At 32.6% G+C, this 8,294-nt stretch overlaps 1 non-coding gene across 1 annotated transcript; it reads left to right on the forward strand.

Moving 5' to 3' along the window:
* Positions 1 to 600: 600 nt before the first annotated feature.
* On the forward strand, positions 601 to 705 carry LOC121224837 (small nucleolar RNA R71). Its single transcript, XR_005922579.1, has one exon. It is a non-coding gene; the product is annotated as a small nucleolar RNA R71 (small nucleolar RNA).
* The last annotated feature ends 7,589 nt before the right edge of the window (positions 706 to 8,294 follow it).

Below are 8,294 nucleotides of genomic sequence, written 5' to 3' on the forward strand. Positions count from 1 at the left end.
TTTAGTCAAATTTTGCATGGCATTATTATGTTATGAAAATATTTCCCTAAGTAATTTCAACATTTATCATTCAATAGCAGAAATACTCTTTAATTGTTCTTTGTGAATTGCCACGACATTTTGATTTTTTTTTTCATTTATCAGTTATAATTGATATTAATAGTTCATTCATTCATTCCCTTCACCAATTTATACTTTGTTTCTTTTGCACATATTCATTAGTTAAATCTACAGTAATACTTACCAATTCTAATCAATTTCTAATCCTTGTAGAGATGATACTCACTCATCGGTATATTACTTGAATCGACGTGTATACTTGCACATTTTCATTACACATTTACACGCAACAACGATACTCACTCATCACTTTATTACTTGATTCAATGTGTATACGACACTTTCGTAGGTGTTGGTTTTGGATTGCAAGTGAACTTTTCATTCAGCCACATATATGAGTTCATAGCCATGTCGTCAATTATTTGACAAGTTCGCTCGTACGTGTGGTTCATCAAGGCTCCTCCGGATACACCATATAGTGCGAACCTCAAATTTTTCTCTAAACCATTATAAAATATTTACATCTGGAGCCACTCTTGCATTCCATGATGGGGACACTTCTTCAATAGTAACTTAAATTGATCCCAAGCTTCGTATAAATTTTCACATTCAAATTGCTTGAAGTTGGAGATTTCACGGAGGAATTGAATGGATTTGCTTATTGGGAAAAATTTATGTAGAAAATTTCCCTCTAATTTGTCCCAAGTGGTTATAGAACCTAGTTCTAATGAATCCAACCAGTCAGTAGTGTGGTCACATAAGAAAAAGGGAGATAATTGAAGACAAACAACATCATGGGTTACCCCATTGTACTTGAAAGTATCGCACAACTAGAGGAACCATTTTAGGTGTTAGTTTGGATCCTCCATCATGTTCCCTTGGAACTACAAGATATTTTGGATTACTTGTCTCGTAGCCATCTTGATCTCAAAATTATTGGCGTTGATCGTCGGTTGTTCAATACCGCCTCACACAACATCTACTTTGGTAATGCGTACTCACGCAACGTCCTTTGAGCCATCAGTAGCTCTCTACAGATCTTTGCTTGTGGTTCAGGTTGATCATCAAATTGTGGATTTTATCGAGGCAATTCAACTACAACAAGTGGATCATTTTTCATCAAGTGATGGTTGCATCTCATAATTCGCTCCAGATCAAGATGTGGCTCGATTAGAATGATTCCACTTCCTATCATAAACTAAAATCAGAGACAGAAAAATCAAAATCAGTACTGAATAATAATAAAAATTAAAAATATAAAATAAAATAAAATTCATATCTATTATTTTTAATTTTCCCATTTATCCTACTAATTACAGAAAATAAATTTAAATTTAATGTCGAAACCTCCTCGACAATGACACCAACAACTTGATCGCCTCCAAACATGAGAACTTTTAGAGTAAAAATCGTGCAAATAAAAGTATATAAAATAAGTGCGATATTTTCATGCAAAAATTCTAATATAGTTTAGTGTTACAATAGAATATTGGTAAGTATTCCAATGATCGTACCCAAGGGAGGTTGAATTAAATCTAAATATATTGTCTACACTAGTAGGTCTAAACAATAATTACTAAAAATCATATTATGAAAATTAATGTTAAAGATTAAGGTTGTAAAATAAATACTAAAATACTAAAACAAGGTTAACAAATGAAAATCTCTCGATTAACAGGTAGAAGATTAACTTGCTTTAATGGTTGCAATCAACTTTAAAATTCGAGTTTTATTAGGGAATTAGTTTTTAACTAACCAGTATTACCTCTCGGTCTTTACTAATTAATTAATCGACCAATACGCACTTATCTCTCGACCTCACTTTCCTATGAGTAAAAACTAATATAGTTGTCGAAATAATTAACCAGTATTACATCAACTCAATAGGCTAACTAACTCGAAATAATGTGTAAAAATGTTTATTTTGTAATAATTTGAATCTAAGCTATCAAATGTGAAAGTGCAATAAAAGACATTAAAATGACTAGAAAACAAGATCATTAAGTGCTAAAAAGTACTTAAACTGCCACTACGATTTGTGGCAGATCAGTACTCTGGTCAAAGTTCATATAATAAATCTTATGGGATACTTTACTGAGGCCATAGGCAATAAGGCCAACTTGGAGTAGAACACTCAAATTGAGATGGTGTTCAAAAGTTTGTCGAAGGACTTTTCTGGCTTTCGGACTTCATATAACCTTGGCAACAAGAATTTAATAGTTACACAACTCATGAAGGAGTTACAATCCTATGAGTTGATGTTGAATGGCAGTTAGCTAGTCCGAAGAGAAAAAGCAAATATAGTTGTCGCTTATTCCTCAAAAAAGAATGGAAAGCGCAATAAGAAAGGCAATGCTAAGGTCTCTGGGCCACCTCAAGTGGAAAGGAAGAGATTTAGAAAATGACTTATCTAAGTTTAAATGCTTCTTCTGCAATAAGAAAGAGATTTCAATGTGATTTGTAAAGAGTGGAAAGAATACCTAGCCAACAAAGGAAAAGGTATAAAAATCTTTATGATATAAACTTGTTTAATGGAGGATTCAATAGACCACTGGGTCATTGATTTGGGAGCCACTAATCATGTTTGTGTTTCTTCAAGGAGACGAAAGATCTTAGCAATAAGAGTTTATCGTTACAGACTGAAAATAAGATAAATATGTCAGGTGAAGCAGTGAGAGATGTACATCTTTATTTTGATAATTTTAGGAAGATTATTTTGAAAGACGTTTTTATGTACCAAGTTTCAAAAGAAACTTAATTTTAGTTGCATGTTTATATGACGATAGATTGATTGCGACTTTTAATAATGGACTTGCAATATTTAGAAACTGTAATCTTATCTGTAATGGATGGATGTCAAATAACATCTATTTTATCAAACCAGATGTACATACTGCTTGAGATTGAAATAATGAATAAAAGACTTAAAACTTCTCGCTCTAATAAGGTGTACCTTTGGTCATATTAACCAAGAAAGAGTCACTAGACTTGTTAAAGACAACACCTTAGGTTCACTTAAAGAAATCGATCTTCCATAATGTGAATCTTGCTTGAAAGGTAAGATGACCAAGTGATCTTTTAATGCAAAAGGAACAAGGGCTGTAAAACCCCTAGAACTTGTGCACACTTATGTATGTGGCCCCATGAGTGTCAATGAAAGAGGTTGTTATGAGTATTATATAACCTTTATTGATGATTATTCCAGATATGAGTATGTGTACCTTATGCACCGCAAGAGTGAAACCTTTGATAAATTGAAAGAGTTTCGTGCTAAAGTAGAGAAACAACTAAGTTTATCCATAAAGAAACTTCGATCATATCAAGGTGGGGAATATTTGTCAGATGAGTTTTGATAACTCCAAAATATATAGACTTTTATAGAATTTTCTGACTAATAATTCATGCAAATTTCGAGTGTTTTTTATCATAGTTTTGTAATTTTATTAAAAAATATCTAAGTTTGAAAAAAATTAAAGACGAGTCTCTATTTTTAATTATTTATATGCTAAACTTACACAATTTTGCCAAATTTTAAGCAGTTCAGTACATCTGGAGAAATGGTAGTCTTGGAGGTCACATTTTGGAGCTCAAATGTTGTAGCATCCCTATAACACAAGCCATGCAGAGGAGGGCTGATTAATAATTAGCTTTGGATGCCCCAATTAAGGGATTAAATAGATCATGGGACATACTTGACCTAACTTAGAAATTGGGCAAGAAAATTAGACGGACTGCTAAGAAGAAAAGAGCATAAATTGCCCATTAAGGGAAAGAGGCCCAACCATCCATCAAGGAGCCCAAATCAGTCATCCAAGGCTAATTAAAATATTTATAAAACAGCCATAAAACTTCATCATATTGCCCTTTAAACCCCTTCCACTTTTAAAGCTTTTTCTCTCATGCACCAAGCTAAAAATGGCAAAGCCATCAACATCCTTCCCTTAAAGCAAGGGCCGGCCATGGGGGGAGATATTTTCAAGGTTTCAATTTGATAAAAATAACCATTCCTCTTATGTATAAACAGGCCCTAGCTGATCACTCATTTCATCACTCACTAACTCATCCTTTCTTCTCCTCTCTTCCACTTTCCTACTTCCATTTTTAGAGAATATCATAGACAGTTGAGAGAAGCAATTCCAAGGCGTGTTGGGTAGCAACATTTCAGTATTCCTAAGGAGATTTGTGCTAGACAAGCGAAGCAAAACGAAAGAAGGAAAGGAGCACAAGTAGAAAAACATTGGATTTGATTTCTTATTCTTGTTCTTTTTCTTTTTACTTTTATTTTGTTTTCCATTGATGAACATGCTTTTAAAATATTTTTATGTTTTCAACTTAATCATAATGGCTTAAATTTATTGTTATTAGATTGATTTTTTTCTTTAGCTTAGATTTATTAAAATTTTGTTAATGATGTTATGTGCCTTGGTTGTTCATTCAATCAAATAAAATTATGACATGTTATCTATCCATTATGAATGTGTAGGTGCAACTAAATTAATTATTTAATCATACCTAGATTGTAACTAATTGACACACACAATATGAATGACTGCTTATGAAAATTACTAAGTTGATTTAACATAGACTTGTGTTAGAAAAAATTAATAATTTAATAAGTATGATTTCATGGGTTAATGAATAGTCGAGTTGTCATGGATTTTTTCATAACATCATTACTTGGTTTTAATAATTCATAGTTCAAGAAGATAATTAATCTAACACATTTATGTTATTGATATTTGTTTTGTGAATTGTTGTTTTTTCTATATTTTCCTTTCATTTAATTTTACTTAGGTAATTTTTACTTAAAACATAGTAGTTAGTCTAAATCATCCTTAATTATTTTCACTACCAATTTGCTAAGTCTTATTTCACAACATTTTCCTATACAGTCCTTGTGGAGATAATACCCTATATTTATCATTTTATTACTTGTTAATGATTGTGTACACTTGTACATTTTCATGAACCAAGTTCTCAGGGCACTTTATAAAGAATGAGATTCTATCCTAGTAAACCACGCTGGGCATTTCACAATAAAATGGCATGGCAGAAAGAAGGAATTGGACACTATTAGACATGGTACGTTCGATGTTAAGTTATTCAAAGCTGCTAATCTCTTTGTGGGGATATATGGTACAAATGACTTGTTATATTTTGAATGATGTGCCGACTAAGGCAACATCAAAAACTCCATACGAATAGTAGCACGACAGGAAGCCAAATCTAAACCATTTAAGGATTTGGGGATACCTGACCTACGCATTAGATAAAGATGCAAGGAAGTTTGACTCACAGATAAAATTGTGCTTTTTTTAGGATATCCAAAGGGAACAAATGGTGGTTTATTTTATAACCTGAAAGAGCAAACTATTATAATTTCAACTCATGCTACCTTCCTTGAAGAAAGTTACATGAATGAATTCAAACCTTGGAGTAAAGAGGTATTCGAGGAACTTTCGGGAAATATACAAAACCCTAAATAACTAATTCTAGAACCAACTCCTAATAGTTGACCTGCAAACGATCAACAACATAGGGTGCTTCGTCACGGTGGGAGGGTCCCTCCTAGGCCTGATTTCTTCCAATCTAGTGGAACTGTTTCTAACATTGAGTCTACTAAATAGGAAGATGATGACCCACTCAAGTATGACGAAGTGATGCAGAGTGTTGATTCCAAGCTCTGGGAAATAGCTATAAAAGTTTAGATGGATTCTATGGACTCCAACACAATATGGTAACTCATAGACTTACCGGAAGGGATAAAAACCATAAGATGTTAGTGGATCTATAAGAGGAAAAGAAATATGTATGAAAAAGTGGAAACTTATAAGGACAGACTTGTAGTAAAAAGTTATACTCAGAAAGAAGGTATTGATTACGAAGAGACCTCTTTGGTAGCCATGCTTAAGTCAATTCGCATATTACCATACATTGTGGCAGCTCTCAATTATGAGATATGGCAAATGGATGTAAAGACAACGTTTTTGAATCACTATCTTGAAGAAAGCATCTATATGATACAACTCACCAGATATATAGCTAAAGGAAACAAACATAAAGTTTGCAAATTGTTTAGATTTATATATGGACTTAAGTAAGCATCCTACTCATGGAATCAAAGATTTGATCAAGTGATTAAGACTTTTAGATTTGAGGAAAACATAGATGAACCTTGTGTTTATAAACGTTAAGGGGATGGAAAGTAGTTTTTCTCATTCTATATTGTAAACATAAAAATATATAGGATTTTTCCTATATAATTCATCACCTTTTTGATACGACCCACCCCCGGGAACGGCTATTGTTTCAGCCTACAAGCGAGGCTCGTCATTTTTACAAGCTGGACGTAGCTCAATTTTATTTTTGTGGAGCTTCATTTAGCTCATTTCTAGCTCCTTCAAGTTCAATGAGCTCGAACCAGCTCAAAATTAGCTCAAAATAACTTAGTCAATAATATAGTAGTTGAAATAATTAATTGAGTTAGTTAAATTAGTTATTTACAAGCTTAATTAATTTTCGTTATTAAATTGGTCTTAAATCTGCCCAAATTTAATTATGCATGATATTTTAGTTATTATGACATGTTATTAATTTTGTCTTAATTTATACAGCTTATAAATATGTTTTTAAGCTTGTTTTTAATAAGTTAACTTTATTACTTGTTTTAATTATGTCCTAAGGCTTCCGAATTTAATGTGCAGCATTTTAGTGTTAATTTAATGTGTCTAAACATGAATTTGAATTATTTGATGAATGTTGCTGCAGGTACATCATCCATGAACGTTTTTGGAGCATGAAAGGTATTAAAAGAGGGTACATGAAGGGGACGGCACATGCATGAATGGGAGAATGAAGTTGGCTGCTGTTTGAAGTCTCCTAAGTGACCACTCAGCCGAATTTATTGCTTACACACTGTTGAATACATCATGGCTGTTCGGATCAAGGTGTTCACATTCAAAGACTCTTCAAAACTTGGTTTTCACACTCAAAGTGACTACTCAACATCTTCTTAATTGCTGGTAATTTTTCAGCAATAGTTGCCAATTAAATGAGCTCCTTTAAGCACATCAACCGAATGTAGCTGCTGCCATTTACTCCCTCAAGCTCCAAGTTCAATTGTCCATCTAGAAGGTGACCATTGGAGCTCCAAGTTCAGCCGAATCTAGCTAGCCCATTTAAGTAATTCATTTGCTTAATTTTTAAGGAATTTAAGTGACCATTCGGCTAGCCTAGTGGATTATTATAAATAGCTGAATTTTCACTTTGTAAGGGACTTTTGACATTTTAATTAGCGAATTGCTGCCAAATTTGTGAGGCATTTTCTCTCAAATTTCGTTCGAGACCCGTAAGACTTATCTAAGCTTTTAGTGGCGTCTTTCCGAGTCTTTTCCGAACTTATCACTCCTTAAACCCGAGTGTGGCGTTCACCGTTGATACCTTTGGTTCATACTTTCCTAAGTATCGGGTCAAGGTCCTTTTCAACCATTTCCAATTCATTTAGGTCCTATAAGTTTCGGGTCGACACTTTTCTTTAGTGTTGGTTCATTCTTGACCTCTTTGAACTATTACCAATTCGTACCAAATACCATACCATTTCATACCAATTCCATACCATTTCGTACCAATTCCCAAATACCAAAACGTACCAAAACCAAATACCATTTCTTAATTATCCTAAACCGAACTCTTCCATTCTATTCATACCATTTCGACTTAAACCAAATCCACATCCAACTTTGCACGAACTTATCTTACTTCTTTGTACACAAATATATTCTAACTCCTTCTCGTCTAATCTACTTCTTCATTTACGATCGGGAATCAAACGACTCGGACTCAACTCCTAAACCGAGATCGTATCACTTTTTACTTAAAATTGTTGTTAAAACCAAGTAATTGTTTAATAAATTAATGAAATATGTGAAAATATAAAATTAGAACATAGAAATTATTAAAATGTGATTTTATTTTTTATTATATAGTTTTCATGCATAAAATGACTTATTTTATATTAATTTAAGCATATTATATTTTTAAGCTATGAAGTGAGCCATGCATGATTAAATTAAATAATAAAATATAATGTTATATTTTAATAATTCATTTTAAATATTTCATTAATAAAATTGGGTTTAATTAATTAAGTAAATTGATTAATTAAAGTGGTTAAATTAATTCATTTGGTCCTCTAAACTATCTGTTATTTTTGACAGGTCTGAGAGTTTTCTTCT

The sequence above is a fragment of the Gossypium hirsutum genome, chromosome D12 (genome assembly GCF_007990345.1).
Source record: "Gossypium hirsutum isolate 1008001.06 chromosome D12, Gossypium_hirsutum_v2.1, whole genome shotgun sequence".
NCBI classification, from domain to species: Eukaryota; Viridiplantae; Streptophyta; class Magnoliopsida; order Malvales; family Malvaceae; genus Gossypium; species Gossypium hirsutum.